The sequence below is a fragment of the Spinacia oleracea genome, chromosome 4 (genome assembly GCF_020520425.1).
Source record: "Spinacia oleracea cultivar Varoflay chromosome 4, BTI_SOV_V1, whole genome shotgun sequence".
Classification (NCBI taxonomy): Eukaryota; Viridiplantae; Streptophyta; class Magnoliopsida; order Caryophyllales; family Amaranthaceae; genus Spinacia; species Spinacia oleracea.
In genome coordinates, this window is record NC_079490.1 from 164,902,608 (window position 1) to 164,922,287 (window position 19,680).

The window sequence follows — 19,680 nt, forward strand, 5'->3', positions numbered from 1 at the left end:
GAGTATTCACTACGGAGTAATAGTTTTTACTTCATGATCAATTTGGAGGAACGCATTTTAATTACCATCTATATCAATGTAAGTGTGGTAATTGATTTTTTTTTTACTAGCTACCAGGCGTAATAAAATTATTACTCCGTATAATTATGTAGTACTCCGTATAATACTTTATATAAGTATTTACTATCTGTACTTTTAGTTATTTTCCTAAAAAAAAGCCCGTGCGTAGAACGGGCCAAAAACCTAGTTTATACTTAATACTTCAATCAAGATTATTCATTGAAGTGGCACTACTTAATACTTCAATCAAGATTATTCATTGAAGTGGCACTACTTAGATTATTTTATTCATTTCGTATTTTTTTGAGGTAAAGTGGCAAATAATTCGGACACAGAGATCAACTTTGGATCAATCAGATGTGTGTACACCATCCAAATTTACCACATGGGCTGCAACAATGGGCTTTAAAACATCTTATTTGCTGCTTGAAACCATTTGGGCCAAGGCCTATATTTTGCAGCATGTTTGATGGACTGATGATTCAGTTTTGTAACATCATTTAAGTCGTGTTTCAAGAGTATATACGGGATTTGTTACAAACTCTATTATACGAGTTTTAAGATTAAGACTTTGGTTGTTGTTGTTGAGTCTTATGAAGTTGGGAACAACTCATATACAAGAGTCCACCCCCATCACACCTAAATTTAACTTTGTGTCTAAAACTTACTGCACACAAAATTGTATTATGAATAAAGTAATAAACAATACTTTACATATAATAGTTGAGAATATCCTTTATAATTATGAGATAAAAAGGTTGTACCGAAATATTCACGTTGATGGCAGCGGCGGAGTCAGGATTTTGAATTGGGGTGTAGGAGTATCGATATATTTGAATTGAGGTGTCGACGTGCTAGTAAAACATTTATTTAGTCCATATTAATTTACTTTTTCTAATAAATATAAGGTATAAATGTTTTTTTTTCAAAACTAGTTGTTGGCCCGTGCGCTAGCGCGCACGGTCCCCCAAGTTATCGAAAAATAAATACGGAAACACAAATCAAATCCCGACCCTAATTAGTAAATGGAAAAAGTTTAGAAAAATGTTTGATTGGAAACTAAATTTGAATAATACTTGAACTAATGAATACTACCTACAAAGGCAAAGTTGAATACAAAGCAGTCCATGATAATGTAAATGCAGAGTAATTGAATACAACAGTGAAGCAAAACACATGTCCTTCAAGTTGTCAATAAGTTGAATGCTCAAGAATCAGTAAGACAGAAGAAGCAGTAATACAGAAGTGGTAGCAAAAGCCACCTTTCTGAAGGATAACACAGTGGTCCCCCAAGTTATATATATCTATCTTCCAAGATATTATGCAAATCAGGAGCCTAATTATGGAATGAAAATAATCGGAGACATCCATCGAGTTTTCTAAAGTACAAGTGACCCAAAAGGAGTAATGGGTAGTTTAAGTTCTAAAACAGTGTTACATAATAAGGACTTCTTCCAAAAGTGTAGATGCATATTGCCATGATACATAACTTCGTCACTTATTAACTTTCACGCATTTGTAGCGTGGATGAGCATTCTCGGCAAAAGGAAGACGTCTGTGAAAGAGATCACTCCTCAAATGTAACCTCCAAAGCCTCCTCAGTGTTGTCCTCTAACGCCGCCTAATCCAACTCCACTTGCTTAGGCACCACTATAGGGCATTAATCACGGAGAGAGTTGTTGCTGGTCGACTATGTGTTGCCTCTTTATCAGCCTGAAATATAAACATGTTATGTGAGGTTCATGGTTTGTATATCACAACTCATTGGCTAGTAATAAAAATAGGTATTTAGTCCTCCAAGGTTTTAGTATGCACATGTAGATGCTTATTGAAATAATAGAAGAACATGATGCTCTTTGCTGTTCTACGGATTCAGGGTCATAAAACTGAATTGTTTTCTTCCGTTTGAAGAATCTATATCATAAACTACCAACACAGGCAGAGCAGTCAAAAAGGGTGGGTTAACAAATATCCCAAGACCATTGATAGTGTTTGTGTGGTGTGAGCCTAGTCCATAGCGCTCCCACCGCCTCAATTCTCCTCCATTTTTCATCACATATAAATTTTCTTTTAAAAAAGAAAACCAAACCAAGGTTAGGAAAATATCAGAGAAAAGCGAAAAATAAATATCATAATATAAAAACAAGTTCCTTTAAAAAAATGATTGGCACCCCTTATTAAAACAAACCTAAAAAAGTAATTCGACTTAAGGTGTCAGATTACGCATGACATAAATCAAGAAATAGAAATTGAGAAAGACGAACATGATCCAGAAAGTTTCATCGTACTGAACAACCTATCAATTATATAAAAAAGAACTATACTTCCTTAAGACACCCGTACTCTTATGTTAATCCAGTACTAAAATTTGTCTTTATCAGGTAAAGCGCATAACATCGGTGTAGTTAGGCAAAGTAACGCGAACTGTTTTACAAGGGGAAAAAAGCACAGCATGCAACACAAACATCGAATAGATAAGCGTGTAAATTATAATCTCGAGTAGTCGGGTGTGTCATAACAAAGAGATACACACTTCAGACATTCATCCTTAATCCTTGTTCAAAAGGCTAAAAAATCCAAAATAAAAATAAAATTGAGGTAGTTGATTCCAACTTCATAAGGAGAACACAAACCTCACTAACTGAATGCCTGAATTAGAAAGAGACCTCCTGCTCTCTCAGGGAAATGAATGACATCCATACATCTAGGTCGGTAGAGAAAAGTGTTAGGTTATGATACATATGACATTACATAGATCATGCGGAAACAACCATTAACCCAGGACAACATATTATTTACACATAATCATATAGCATAATTTAGATGCATACTCTTTGTTGCGTGCCCTCCCTAGCTGCGCCCGAACCGAACAAGAACAAGCCTTTTAGGACTCCAAGTGTCGTCCCTCCGTAGATAGTCCACAGCACGTCCGGATCCGCCTTAAGATTGACCAACTAGAATCGCCCTTAAGGTACTAGAAAATTCGGCACTTTTATGAGCAAGATGTGTTTTAATTTTCTCTCAAAAAACTCACTTTTGAATACTTTGAAACTTGTGTATAAATTATGACCCCTAGGCCTTTATTTATAGAGTTATGGAAAAGGAATCGTAATCCTAGTAGGATGCGAATTAATTGGAATTAGAATCCTACATGAATTCTATTTAATTAATTTATCCAATTAGGAATAGAAACTTAATCATACACTGACTCTTGCATATTCAGGAATCACGCATGAGCACAAACTCACACACACATGGCAGCCACAAGGGCTGCCCATGCGCGTGCGAGCAGCAGCCCGCGCAGCACGGCCCACGCAGCCGTGGCCCTTGGTGCGCGCTGGGCCTGCCTTGCGGTAGGCCTGGCCGCTGCCTTGGCTGGGCTTGTGGCGCGCATGCTTGCTGGGCGATGGCCCCGGCTTCGTGCTGGGCCTTCGTCCGGCAAGCCTCGTCCGATGCTAATTCGTACGATACGCTTCCGATTAAATTTCCATTTCCGGAATCTATTTCCGATACGAACAATATTTAACATTTCCGATTCCGGAATTAATTTCCGTTTCGAACAAATATTTAATATTTCCGTTTCCGGAATTATTTTCCGATTCCGGCAATATTTCCGATTCTGACAATATTTCCGTTTCCGGTAATATTTCCGATTCTGGTAATATTTCCATTTCCAATAATATTTTCCGATACGTACCATGTTTCCGTTTCCGGCAACATCTACGACTTGGATAATATTCATATTTCCGATACGATCCATATTTCCATTTCTGGCAATATCATCGTTTCCGGAGTATTCATTTCTTGCCTGTGACGATCTTAGCTCCCCCTGAAACCAAGATCCGTCGGTTCCGAATATTCATAGATGGAGTATTTAATGCCATTAAATACTTGATCCGTTTACGTACTATTTGTGTGACCCTACGGGTTCAGTCAAGAGTAAGCTGTGGATTAATATCATTAATTCCACTTGAACTGAAGCGGCCTCTAGCTAGGCATTCAGCTCACTTGATCTCACTGAATTATTAACTTGTTAATTAATACTGAACCGCATTTATTAGACTTAACATAGAATGCATACTTGGACCAAGGGCATTATTTCCTTCAGTCTCCCACTTGTCCTTAGGGACAAGTGTGCATTTCCTAATTCCTTTGTCGCTCGATGCTTGCTCTTGAACATAAGGTAAGAGTTGTCATCCTTATTATGTCCAGAGGTGTTCCTCGGTTTCAGAGTTCAACTGATCAAATAAACAGATAATCATAGCCTATGATTCATCCGAGCACGGCCATGCATTTCACAGTTTCTAGCTCTCCGAGTGGCCTTGTACAACTTTTAAGCATCTCATCCCGATTTATGGGAGGACAATCCCAATCTTGCGATCTTGAGATTAGACTTCGTTTGATAGGTGATTACCTGAGCGTTGCCTTTATAGCCTCCTTTTACGGTGCGACGGTTGGTCAACGTCAAAGCAACCAGTTCTCAAACAAGTAATCTCAAATCACTCAGGTATTGAGGATTTAGTGTCTAATAATTTAATGAAATTTACTTATGACAGACTTTCATCTCTTACAGTAAAGTTTCATAGGTTTTGTCCGATACTAGTCTTCCCAAAGTAAGTATCTATGCAAATGATTATGACATTGCCATGTCCACATAGTTCAAGAAACAGAACTACTAGTCATCTTGCACTCTAATCGTCTAACGTTTTCTATGCGTCCAATTTTATAGAAAACTCCAATTAGGGACCATTTTCAACCTTTGACATTCAAGTTCACTTGATAGACATTTCTTAGTCACAGGACTGGTCCTGACAGTCTATCTTGAATATATTGTCAAGTTGAAGGGACTCATCATTTAATAAACCACAAATTAAATGAAAAAATGAATTTCTTTCATTTATTGTGAATGATTAACCAATAATGTTTTACAAAGATTTAAACTCTAAAACTTTAAAACATCAAACAGAGACATCAAAGCCATTCTCCAATATGCTTGATTCCCATAGCTGCAGTGTGCGAGTTGTGCTTCGCTTGCGGCAGAGGTTTAGTTAATGGATCTGATATGTTGTCATCAGTTCCAATTTTGCTTATCTCGACTTCTTTTCTTTCAACGAACTCTCGTAGAAGGTGAAATCTACGAAGTACATGCTTGACTCTCTGGTGGTGTCTAGGCTCTTTTGCCTGTGCAATAGCTCCGTTATTATCACAATACAGGGCTATTGGTCCTTTAATGGAGGGGACTACACCAAGTTCTCCTATGAACTTCCTTAGCCATATAGCTTCCTTTGCTGCTTCATGTGCAGCAATGTACTCCGCTTCAGTTGTAGAATCCGCAATGGTGCTTTGCTTAGCACTTTTCCAGCTTACTGCTCCTCCGTTGAGGCAGAAGACAAACCCAGACTGTGATCTGAAATCATCTTTGTCGGTTTGGAAACTTGCGTCCGTATAGCCTTTAACAATTAATTCATCATCTCCACCATAGACCAGGAAGTCATCTTTGTGCCTTTTCAGGTACTTCAGAATGTTCTTGGCAGCAGTCCAATGCGCCTCTCCTGGGTCTGACTGGTATCTGCTCGTAGCACTGAGTGCGTACGCAACATCCGGGCGTGTACATATCATAGCATACATTATTGAACCAATCAATGATGCATATGGAATCCCATTCATTCGTCTACGCTCATCAAGTGTTTTTGGGCACTGAGTCTTGCTTAGAGTCATTCCATGAGACATGGGTAGGTAGCCTCGCTTGGAGTCCGCCATCTTGAACCTATCAAGCACCTTATTGATATAAGTGCTTTGACTAAGTCCAATCATCTTTTTAGATCTATCTCTGTAAATCTTGATGCCCAATATGTACTGTGCTTCACCTAGATCCTTCATCGAAAAACATTTCCCAAGCCAAATCTTGACAGAGTTCAACATAGGAATGTCATTTCCGATAAGCAATATGTCGTCGACATATAATACTAGGAAAGCAATTTTGCTCCCACTGACCTTCTTGTATACACAAGATTCGTCCGCGTTCTTGATGAAACCAAAGTCACTGACTGCTTCATCAAAACGTATATTCCAGCTCCTGGATGCCTGCTTCAATCCGTAGATTGACTTCTTTAGCTTGCATACCTTTTTAGCATTCTTTGGATCCTCAAAACCTTCAGGCTGTGTCATAAACACAGTTTCTGTTAAAACGCCGTTTAAGAAAGCAGTTTTGACATCCATCTGCCATATTTCGTAATCGTAATATGCAGCGATTGCTAACATTATTCGAATAGACTTTAGCATTGCAACTGGTGAAAAGGTTTCATCGTAATCCACACCGTGGACTTGCCTGTAACCTTTTGCAACCAATCTAGCTTTGAAAACTTCAAGTTTCCCATCCTTGTCCTTTTTCAGTTTGAAAACCCATTTGCTTCCAATGGCTTGGTAGCCATCTGGCAAATCGACCAAATCCCATACTTGGTTTTCAGACATGGAGTCTAATTCAGATTGCATGGCTTCTTGCCATTGCTTGGAGCTAGGGCTCGTCATAGCTTGCTTGTAAGTCGCAGGTTCATCACTTTCAAGTAATAGAACGTCATAGCTCTCGTTCGTCAAAATACCCAAGTACCTTTCCGGTTGAGATCTATATCTTTGCGATCTACGCGGGGTAACATTTCTAGATTGACCATGATTCTCACCAGATTCTTCTAAAGATCTCTGAGTTTCATCCTGAATGTCATCTTGAGCATTCTCTAGAGTTTGTTGTTCGACTCGAATTTCTTCGAGGTCTACTTTTCTCCCACTTGTCATTTTGGAAATGTGATCCTTCTCCAAAAAGACACCATCTCGAGCAACAAACACTTTGTTCTCAGATGTATTGTAGAAGTAATACCCCTTTGTTTCCTTTGGATAGCCCACAAGGATACATTTGTCAGATTTTGGATGAAGTTTGTCTGAAATTAATCGTTTGACGTATACTTCACATCCCCAAATCTTAAGAAAAGACACATTTGGAGGTTTTCCAAACCATAATTCGTATGGAGTCTTTTCGACAGCTTTAGACGGAGCTCTATTTATAGTGAGTGCAGCTGTATTTAGTGCATGTCCCCAAAATTCTAATGGAAGTTCGGCCTGACCCATCATTGACCTGACCATGTCTAGCAAGGTTCTGTTCCTCCGTTCTGACACACCGTTCCATTGTGGTGTTCCAGGAGGAGTCAATTCTGATAGAATTCCACATTCTTTCAGATGGTCATCAAATTCATAGCTCAGATATTCACCGCCTCTATCAGACCGCAGTGCCTTAATCTTCTTGCCTAATTGATTCTCTACTTCACTCTGAAATTCCTTGAATTTGTCAAAGGATTCAGACTTATGCTTCATTAGGTAGACATAACCATACCTGCTGAAGTCATCAGTGAAAGTGATAAAGTAGCTGAAACCACCTCTAGCATTTGTACTCATTGGTCCACATACATCTGTATGGATTAAACCCAATAGTTCATTTGCTCTTTCTCCAACTTTAGAGAAAGGTTGCTTTGTCATTTTGCCAAGTAAACATGATTCGCATTTACCATAATCCTCTAAGTCAAATGGTTCTAGAATTCCTTCCCTTTGAAGTCTTTCCAAGCGTTTCAAGTTTATATGGCCTAATCGACAATGCCACAGATAGGTGAGATCTGAATCATCCTTTTTGGCCTTTTTGGTATTTATGTTATATACTTGTTTGTCGTGATCTAATAAATAAAGTCCATTGACTAATCTAGCAGATCCATAAAACATCTCTTTAAAATAAAACGAACAACTATTGTCTTTTATTATAAAGGAAAATCCCTTAGCATCTAAGCAAGAAACTGAAATGATGTTTTTAGTAAGACTTGGAACATGGAAACATTCTTCCAGTTCCAAAACTAGCCCGGAGGGCAACGACAAATAGTAAGTTCCTACAGCTAATGCAGCAATCCGTGCTCCATTTCCCACTCGTAGGTCGACTTCACCCTTGCTTAACTTTCTACTTCTTCTTAGTCCCTGTGGATTGGAACATAAGTGTGAGCCACAACCTGTATCTAATACCCAAGAAGTTGAATTAGCAAGTATACAGTCTATAACGAAAATACCTGAAGATGGAACGACTGTTCCGTTCTTCTGATCTTCCTTTAGCTTCAAGCAATCTCTCTTCCAATGCCCCTTCTTCTTGCAGTAGAAGCATTCGGATTCAGAAGTGGGTTGACTGACCTTCCTCTTTGCAGATTTGGCGCCAGTTTGCTTAGTTGGGCTGGCCTTGTTGCCACCTTTCTTAGCATTCCTCTTCTTTCCAGATTTCTTGAACTTGCCCCCACGCACCATAAGCACATCCTGCTTATCACTTTTGAGCGTCTTTTCAGCGGTCTTCAGCATACCGTGAAGCTCAGTGAGCGTTTTGTCCAGACTATTCATACTGTAGTTCAGTTTGAACTGATCATACCCGCTATGAAGAGAATGGAGGATGGTGTCTATAGCCATTTCCTGAGAAAATTGCTGATCCAGCCGACTCATATTCTCAATGAGTCCAATCATTTTGAGAACATGTGGACTTACGGGCTCGCCTTTCTTAAGCTTGGTCTCAAGAATTTGCCTATGAGTCTCGAATCTTTCGACTCGAGCCAGATCTTGGAATATGTTCTTCAACTCACTGATGATTGTGAAAGCATCTGAGTTGATGAACGTTTTCTGCAGATCCGCACTCATGGTGGCGAGCATTAGACATTTCACATCCTTGTTGGCATCAATCCAACGATTGAGGGCAGCCTGAGTGACCCCGTCGCCAGGAGCTTCGGGCATCGCCTCATCTAGGACATACTCCTTTTCTTCCTGCATAAGAACTATTTGCAAGTTCCTTTGCCAGTCAAGGAAGTTTTTCCCGTTCAACTTCTCCTTTTCGAGAATTGATCGAATGTTGAATGAATTGTTGTTTGCCATATTAAAACTACAATTGAAAAGAATAAACAAATAAATAACCATTCACAGTTTCTCTTAATAAACTTAAATTCTAGCATACATGCATAATTCAATGTTTATTAAGCATTTTATTCAAGTTATGTGTTCCGGCAGGTGTGAATAAAATGATTCCAAGATCCTAAAATCATTGAAGAACTAAGCACAGTTTGTCGACTTAATCCTAGAACATCTTAGGTAAGCAAAAGCCTTTTGCTAATAGTCTAGAAACTATTCTTGGTTGATAGGTACGTCTAAGAACTTATTAGGTAAACCTATCGAATTTGCCACGACATAAAAGGACTCCTTACTTATATCGTTGAGTTTCACCAAAACTAACATGTACTCACAATTATTTGTGTACCTTGCCCCTTTAGGACCAATAAGTAACACCTCGCTGAGCGAAAACTATTACTAGATTGATGTAAAGGATATCCAAGCAAGTGTATATTTTGGCATGGCACCTTTTAACTCAATTTTTAAGTTTGGAACTTAAGGCTCTTACTATGTTGGTTAGATTTTAAGTGAACTAAAATCCTTAATCATGCAACATAATCAAGCTTTTGATCTCATGCATTTTAAGACATATTTAAAATAATAAATAACTTAAAACATGCATAAGATATTTGTGATCTAGTATGGCCCGACTTCATCTTGAAGCTTTGACTTCAAAGTCCGTCTTGAAAATCTCCGTGGGAGGCACCATTTTCTTCAAATAGGATAAGCTATAACTAATTACAACTATTTGATGGTACGCAGACCATTTTGAATTGAAAAATAACTTTGGTGCTTTAGACCAATTACATTCAAATTAATGGTACGCAGACCATATTTTCTATCCTATTTGGGCCATACTAGTCACTTCATAACCTGCAAAACAGTACATATACAATATATACCATTCACCCATTCATTATCATGAATGGCCCACATAGCTGGTTAGTAAAACACATTATGCATCACGTAAACATTTGCAGCAATTAATCAAGGGCACCAATAATCTACCAATTATTCAGTCATTATTAATTCTAATCGAGTTGTTTTAACCTTAAGGATTTGTAGACCTAATCAAGAGTTTATGACTAAAAAGCTCTCCCACTCAAACCAATAAATTCATATGCTTTACTAATTTTAAACATAAAATTGTATTTCTAGTCTAACCGGAAACATACAAATTTAATTAAAATTTAAAGCTCATATAAATTTATAATTGAATCCAAAAATTTAATTTAATTTCAGTCGCATTTAAATTAATTCATGATTTTAATTTTAGTAAAATAATTAGAATAAATTCCATTTATTATAATTATAATATTCAAAATTAAAATCCAAGAAATTAATTCAAATTATTAATTTTAAAATTAATTAAAATTACGTGAACTGAAATTTTCAAATTAAACATTCAAAACGATCTAATCGTAACGCAAACACCCTACGCGTTGCACGCACATGGGCCGTACGCACACAGCCATTGCTGGCCATGTGCGCGCAGCCCATGCGCTCGTCGCATAGCTGCTGCTGTCCTATCGCAAGCCCCCGCACAGCGCCCCATCGCACGCGAGCCATTGCTGGCCATGTGCGCGCGAGCCATCGCTCGCTGGGGCGCGACATCGCTCGCTGGGCGAGCGACATCGCGCGCTGCGCGCGCGAGCCATCGTGCGCGCGAGCCATCGCTCGCTGGGGCGCGACATCGCTCGCTGGGCGAGCGACATCGCGCGCTGCGCGCGCGAGCCATCGCTCGCTGGGGCGCGACATCGCTCGCTGGGCGAGCGACATCGCGCGCTGCGCGCGCGAGCAGTGCTGGGCGCAGCGCTCGTGGCACGCGAGCTTGCGCTCGCTGCGCGCGAGGCTGCGCGCACTTGTGCGAGGCAGCGCGCGTTGTGGCGCAGCTCGCTTGCTGCCCACACGCGACTGCCTTGGCTCGCCCTTCGCCCATGCCCATTCGTTCATTGCTCGTGGCACACGACACGAGGCAGGGCTGCTGCCTTGTGCTCGTGCACTACGCCCTTGCTCATTGCATTCGTGCCGCACGGGCGACGAGCTCCCTTGCTCGTCGTCGCATGCCCGCATTATACAACACCCCTTAAGGGTAACACGAAGCGTCCATTGCTTCGTGCGTGCAAGTTATTTGAACGAATCGCATAAAATTTAAAATTTATATTTAAAATTAATGACAAATTAATAAATATTATTAATTTCATAATTTTAGGGCGAAAAATCGAAAATTTATTATCCAATTGATTTCCGATTGTTATGGATTCAAGTCTAGGTCATAAAAATTTAAAATTTATCGTAAATTTACAATTTTTATGGTGGTTTTTAATCATAGGTTTCTAATTAAATTACAATTAATTATGAAAATCAAATTAATTCTAAATTATTCTAATTTTCAACAAATTAATCATAATTACAAATTAGATTGCATAATTAACAAGACTAGGCATTCAAACTTGTTAAACATATGCAGTAGGTCAATCAAAAATTCAAGATTTATCAACAGGAATCGCAAATATTTAATTTAACATCTTAAATTTACGAAATTTTGCATTCGAAAAACTAAAACCTTCGAAAAGTCATAGCTAGGCTTCGAATTTGAGAATTCTGGGTTCGGCAGAAAAATACTATTTTTGTCAAAATTTTAGAATGCCTTTTACATGCGGAATTGACACAAAAATCACTCAATTCGGATGAGTAATGAAGAAACTGCCGAAAAACTGCGTACATATAATTAAATAAACGCAATTTGCAATTAATTAACAATTACGAAAATTAATCACCCCTTTTAATTCTTGCAAATTTGTAATATTTAACCATGTTCATGCAATTTAGATTATGAAAATAATAAGGGGCTCGTGATACCACTGTTAGGTTATGATACATATGACATTACATAGATCATGCGGAAACAACCATTAACCCAGGACAACATATTATTTACACATAATCATATAGCATAATTTAGATGCATACTCTTTGTTGCGTGCCCTCCCTAGCTGCGCCCGAACCGAACAAGAACAAGCCTTTTAGGACTCCAAGTGTCGTCCCTCCGTAGATAGTCCACAGCACGTCCGGATCCGCCTTAAGATTGACCAACTAGAATCGCCCTTAAGGTACTAGAAAATTCGGCACTTTTATGAGCAAGATGTGTTTTAATTTTCTCTCAAAAAACTCACTTTTGAATACTTTGAAACTTGTGTATAAATTATGACCCCTAGGCCTTTATTTATAGAGTTATGGAAAAGGAATCGTAATCCTAGTAGGATGCGAATTAATTGGAATTAGAATCCTACATGAATTCTATTTAATTAATTTATCCAATTAGGAATAGAAACTTAATCATACACTGACTCTTGCATATTCAGGAATCACGCATGAGCACAAACTCACACACACATGGCAGCCACAAGGGCTGCCCATGCGCGTGCGAGCAGCAGCCCGCGCAGCACGGCCCACGCAGCCGTGGCCCTTGGTGCGCGCTGGGCCTGCCTTGCGGTAGGCCTGGCCGCTGCCTTGGCTGGGCTTGTGGCGCGCATGCTTGCTGGGCGATGGCCCCGGCTTCGTGCTGGGCCTTCGTCCGGCAAGCCTCGTCCGATGCTAATTCGTACGATACGCTTCCGATTAAATTTCCATTTCCGGAATCTATTTCCGATACGAACAATATTTAACATTTCCGATTCCGGAATTAATTTCCGTTTCGAACAAATATTTAATATTTCCGTTTCCGGAATTATTTTCCGATTCCGGCAATATTTCCGATTCTGACAATATTTCCGTTTCCGGTAATATTTCCGATTCTGGTAATATTTCCATTTCCAATAATATTTTCCGATACGTACCATGTTTCCGTTTCCGGCAACATCTACGACTTGGATAATATTCATATTTCCGATACGATCCATATTTCCATTTCTGGCAATATCATCGTTTCCGGAGTATTCATTTCTTGCCTGTGACGATCTTAGCTCCCACTGAAACCAAGATCCGTCGGTTCCGAATATTCATAGATGGAGTATTTAATGCCATTAAATACTTGATCCGTTTACGTACTATTTGTGTGACCCTACGGGTTCAGTCAAGAGTAAGCTGTGGATTAATATCATTAATTCCACTTGAACTGAAGCGGCCTCTAGCTAGGCATTCAGCTCACTTGATCTCACTGAATTATTAACTTGTTAATTAATACTGAACCGCATTTATTAGACTTAACATAGAATGCATACTTGGACCAAGGGCATTATTTCCTTCAAAAAGAAGGTGGCAGTTAATACAAAATGTGTGACCAAAGGAAATGTGCAAATCTGATTACATCATGAACAGGAAATCCAACACCCATTATGATGAAAGAGATACGGAGTAACACGAATTCCATTGTGATCAACGGAGCTAAAGCTCATTGCACCATGAAATGGGTAATCTAAAACTCATAATACCAAACGAGAGAACACCTGCTGCACCTAGTATGAACACAAAGTTAATAGTACCCATCAAGTCGAAACTTGATACACTTGAAATTAACCAACTACCTAACCCCCATAGAGTTAAAACTCAATATGCACTTTATTTAGAGTCAAAACTCATTACACTACCTCTTAAGATAAACCGAACATCATCCTTGAATACTACCTAGAATGCAACAGATTATTCGAATATTGAACCGTTGCCTACGCCAAACACCTCCACACCACAAGAGAAGAACATTCATTTCAAACAACCCCGTCTTGACAGAACGTTCATTTCAAAAAACTCCATCCAGCTATGAGGCCCGTCCCTGAGCCAGCAACTCTAATGATAACCCTAATCAATCTTATTAGAACCATATAGAAAAGGATAATACGATTTGCCAATATTTAAAAATTCATTTGAAACAAACCAAATCAATTAACTATAAGAAAGAAACAATCGCAATAGAATCGTAAAAAAAAACAAGAAACCATGTATTCAAAGATCAATTAAAATGAGATAATCAATCCAAGTTTTAAGGGTCAACAAATGCAAAAATTTAAACCATTAATTTACTCAAAACGACAAACAAAAACCATTAAAATTAAAGACAATGTATGATAATTAATCTGTTATGTGCTAAAACGATAATAATTAGAGAAAAAATATGGCGCCTTACCCATTTTTTGTTGCGGGGACGGCAATGAATTGGGAACCCTAAAACCTAGACATAATGGATCGATGGAGACGTTTCATTTTTGTTTAGTGATTTCTTCATCGTGATTTGTTGCTGCTCCAACTCTGCCGATCTGCTGTGGAAAGGGAAGTAGATGGTGAGGATCCGGAAGGAGAGCAGTAACAAGACAAATATTTTATATATTATCTTCATCAATCAAGCTACGAGTATGAAAAAAGGAAGAGAGAAGTACCCCAAGATTTTTCATGACATCATCGGCAGTAGGGCAAGCTTTACCGCTTAAAGCATCCAAAAAGTAAGCGGCAACAATCATCTCTGCAACACAAATTAATCTTCCCTCATTAACACTTGACTTGAGTTGTCTAAGCTCTGAAGCTCATTAGTGAGACAATTGAGTTCCTTGCATTGCTGCTCGAGTCTGTCATTGACTAATACTCCTGAAGTGATGTGGATGGAGAAGGGTGTAACATATTCTCCATTATGATGCAATGATTTTTCTGATTATCTCCTCCAGTAAGTTGAAGATTTTTCAACTCAAGAATCTGATTCATGATTGCATTGTTTTGTAGCCGTTGATGATTGTTAAGTTTCTGCATAACAAATGATCTAATATAAGTGTTGATTCAATTCATATAAAATTTATGTTTGTTTCATAATCAGAAATTTCCACTTTTAACCGAGTTTTAGATGGTTTGAACCTGCTGCAATACTAAACTTAGCATTAGCATGAAAATGGGAATCTTTCGTCCCCGTTTTGCATATCGAAATGCCTACAAGGCTACAAGGGAGTAAGTTCAACCCAGTTATATGATTCATAACAACAAACGACTCCACAATACTTGTATGTGTATCTATAAGACAAAAAAAACCGAAATCATCATCAGGAAAAAGAGATTCTGACAAAAACCTGAGAATTGCTACTGTCAAAACCCAGAAGTTAAGAATGCTTAGTGACGACTAACAGAAGACCGTTTCACAAAGTCTTGAGTTAGAATAATAGGGTCCCTCATTCCAAAGAAGATGGATGCAGTGTGCACAGGATATGATTTCGAAAATCCATGCCAACATGATCTTTAAGTGTTCTTATTGTGTGTTTGCATTAAATCATCTCCAACTACTTGGTATGCAAATTTGACAGGACCCAAGCAAACTGGTAAAGATAAATAGATGGATAGGTGTCAGAACATTTGGTAGATTTTCAGCATGAGGACGACAAAAATGACGTATTCATAGGGAAAAAAAAAAACCAAATACGCCAAGGTTATACCAAATTAGAGTTCGGATTTTAGTTTTATTAATCATCTAATCAGCACAAGGCAGAGCATATGAAGAAAGAAAGGAACCTGGATCCTGATCCATTCTTAAAACCCCTGGACAACTACACAGCCACTCCTTCCAAATCCAAGCTTGATATTGCTTTCATATCACCCATGCCCTGTAAAACCAAATATTTAACCACAATTAGAAGTTTAATGAGATCAGCTGCATGTAACAAATTAACAACTACAGAAAATCTTCCCGAACACAAATCATAACCTCGGCTAAATAATCATATAGAGTATGATTTGTACTTTCCTCGGGTCCTCTCTCAACTAATCCTGTAAAAGCACCCCCGCCCACCCAAACCAAAAACACGCAAGATGTTGAGAGAGAAAGAGGAAAAGAGAGACCCTTCTAATTTCCCAGACATATACATAGATATTCTCACTCATTTAACCAAATTGACACGGTGAAAATATGTCTGCTACATATGAAGTTTAAACAGAAGAATTGGTAAAGGGCATATTCCCTAGGAAAAAGTTCCCTAAAACAACCGTCGTCTTCTAAAATTTACAAGACTTTCAATCCAACACATTAGTCAATTACAACTTCAAGGACTAAGAAACAGATAGCTGGAAATCTGGCAGTTTTAAGGCAAATGTACAAGACTGGCCTTCGTGAAAAGGAGAGAATCTGTTAGATTTAAGACCTTCATGTTACCTTTTACTCTTTTGCAAAACATTCAGAAACATCACTTAGTAAATTAGTCCATCCCTTGTCCAGTTAGAGCAAGTAGAATATATCCAAACCTTTCCTTGGCACACAGAGCATATTTACAGCTACTGGGCATCCAAGAAAAATGCATATTTATTACCCACCAAGGAGATCAATTTAAACAAGGTAAACAAGCATAAGAACTATTAATCAGAAGACAAGGTAAACAAGCATAAGAACTATTAATCAGAAGACAACAATATATTACAGAGAAAAATCACAAGAATGTTTCATAAAATTTTTGAAAAGTTGTGCAGTAACGAATATCAATTATGTCATGTTTGCATAGACCACCACAATGTTCTTATTACACTTGAACTCAACCTTCTAAATAAAATAAGGTGAAAATTCATCCCAATACCGAAGGACAACTTGTCCCAAATCGATCATTTTCACCTTAAATTAAGGGTGTACAATGGAATCCGGCATCATTACTCCATAATCTAAATCAAATTTATAACGAGGATGGAATAAAAAGTACTCCATAGCAGTAGAGTGACAAAGGTATTTCCCAACTTCTAACTAATTTAAAATCTTAAACAGAAGTGCATACTATGGTGGCATTTATATATTGAACTAATGATGACCTTCTAATACCACATACTCTCCAGATTAGAACCCCTTACAAAAATAATACACAGATTTCAGCGTAATAGCATAAATATTAGTTTATTGTACATAAAACTCAAACTACTATACTGAGTTGAGGTTTGCTCTCAGCATCTTCAAATAATCCAATAAGAGCACACATCAAACAAAAGCAACATACAGGGACAATTTAGACTCCATAATTCTGCACCCAACATCTCAACCATGATCTACTCCATACTAAACCGTTTAGTACTATATTAAATTCAGAGATAGTGTAATGTATTATAACTTCAAAATCGAATGGGAGGCGACAACAAGTTAAATAAGGAACCAGAAATTCACTTGTAAGGATGAACTACTCCACTAATCAAAGAACATCATCACTTTATCATGCTTCCTATATTCAATGAAGTTCAATAGAATCAAATCATCATGAAGACTGACATTTAAAGTAGGAATATTGCATACTGAAAAAAAGTTATTGGAAAAATCAGGAATAATTAAAACACAGTAACAAACCCTAGTTCCAAATTCTATCAGATTCCAGGAGAAGAAAGGCGAATCAAAAAGTTCAACAAAAGAGCATAATTCTACAAACTCGAATAAAAATAAAAACCCAAATTATTCATCCAAAATCAATAAATGGGGAACATAATTCAGCAAAATCATCAAGTGGGGTCAAAATTGAAAGCCCTAGCCTCAACAAAATTCACAAGAAATCCCCACCAAGACATCGTCAACAATTAAAACTTCAAAAATTATTGAATCAGGTACTAAATTCAGCCATGTCAGAAGCAACCTCTCTTTGAAAATCCAACCAATAGCTGTCAACATTGACCCTCTTTTTATTTCACCTCATTTTCTAAAAACATCTTACTCCACCCAAAATCCTCTGATTAAAGATGGTGAGATTACCCATACAGTTGATGATATTGAGGGAAATTCAGCACATCGCCCCCGAATTTAGGATATGGTCAAGTCAAACATTAAAGAAAATTGACTACCCCACCAAAAGTCTCCTGGTTGCAATACCCACAATTCAGGATATTGGTTGTGACTCTTGATTGCAATACACAAAATAGTAGTTCAATGATTAATCTACCAAAAGTATCCTACTTTATTAAAAACAAGAAAATTAAGACCGACAAAGAAACTTACATATTTTGCTGCAGTGGCGAGATTCCAATCAATTATTTTTTCTAAGTCAATTGAAGTAAATCAATTATTAAATGCCTTCTTCCCTTTTAGAAGTTGGTTCATCCCAGCATAGAAAACATCGTCGTGCATCTGCACGGTTCAAATTGAGGAATAAACATGTTCTTCTCCCTATTGAGCTCATGCGCACTGGATATGATTTCAAAAAACACAAAATAAAGTCAAAGAACCAAACTTTAGCAGCCCAAAGAAACAAATTGAGAGGATATAAAGCTTCTAGAATGTAATACAAGAGATATCAAGCCTGAAAGACCAGGCACTGATATCTTCAAATATATAAACAACGTGTGAAAAGAAGAGGGCTAACCATGGCAAACCTAACAATCAATATGAAAACTGAAACGACACGCACTCAAAAAACGTTATGAGAAAGATTTTAAACATCAGTGAAGGAAAGTGAGGAAATATTTGGCCTTTTCTTGACAATCACAAATCAAATGCGAGAGAAATGATTCTACATAAATGATAAAAGTGAAATCAAATTCTCTGAAAGCAGCACAAACCAAAGGTATCAAAAGGCGTACTTTCTTAAACATTTGACTTCCTCATCATTGTTTTCATCTAATTTAATTCTGGTTGGTTTAACCATATTTTCCTCAGAGGATATTATACCTGACACCATGTTCCATTTACATGCGACTCTAATGTAAGAGCATGCATGATTGAATCATAGGATTGAAGATCTCGAGGGATGATTTTAAGTGAGTAGCATCCAACTTGGTATTTCTCTTTCTGTTGGTTTTGACCTCTAATAATCTTTTTTCACCCAGCTATTCAGATTATTAGTAAATCTTTATGACCTCTAATAATCGGTATCATTCTCTATTTTAAGCATAAATGATAATTACAATATGAAACCAACAAAGCAAGAATATGGCAAAGCCCACTTACTCTGGAACTACATCAGTAGAAGCACCGGTTGTTGATCGGCAGAATAGTCAGTTCTTTCACTCAATCCATTTGGGTTAATTTTCTGTTCGATTTCTCCAATTTCCCACAACCCGTTTGTATAATCTACCAGAAATATGGTGAGATCTCGATCGCCATAAACCAATGATATCCTATTCTAACTGATTTCAGGAAACCTTATCTCGAGATTCTCAACCCTATTCTAAATGCAGGAACCCCATTTGTCTAATCTACCAGAAATAGGGTGAGATAATGATCGCCATATTAATTGTTATAAATAGAATAAATGAATCCTTCTTAATAGACTATAAAGGTATCATCACATAGCATACACAGTCACACCAATTATACTAGAAAAGCATTACCACATAAGCAGGCTGTTGAAATTCTAAATATCTCTGCAAATTAGCGAGAACTTCTTCAGCCATGGATTCCAAACAAAATCATGAAGCCCCAACACCATTACCCTTTCATCTTCTCTTAAACACCAAAGCCAAATTGAATCATAATTCGTAAATCAAAGTTCCAGCAGAATCATGCAAGATAAGAAACCAAATCACAATACAACACCCTGAATTAAGCATCTAATATCACTTAAATACTATCTTCAATAACAAACAAATTAAATGTAACCCAATTAAAATAACTCACCAAACACAACAACCAATCTATTAAAATCCAAAAAAACACACCAATGGAGATTTACCTTTGAAGACGACAGCAAAATATAAAAGCCAACATGAACCTGCAAAACGAAAGAAGGAAAAGGAGATGAACCTGGA

The 19,680-nt window shown here is 37.8% G+C and overlaps 1 long non-coding RNA gene across 2 annotated transcripts; it reads right to left on the reverse strand.

Moving 5' to 3' along the window:
• Nucleotides 1-1,251: 1,251 nt before the first annotated feature.
• LOC130459544 (uncharacterized) lies at nucleotides 1,252-15,587 on the reverse strand. Of its 2 annotated transcripts, none has more exons than XR_008919013.1 (4): nucleotides 15,493-15,587; nucleotides 14,382-14,739; nucleotides 14,132-14,261; nucleotides 1,252-1,773 (listed from the first exon to the last, which is right to left on the reverse strand). It is a non-coding gene; the product is annotated as an uncharacterized lncRNA (long non-coding RNA). The 2 variants fall into 2 exon arrangements; XR_008919014.1 differs by having other exon boundaries at nucleotides 14,132-14,264.
• Between the last annotated feature and the right edge of the window lie 4,093 nt (nucleotides 15,588-19,680).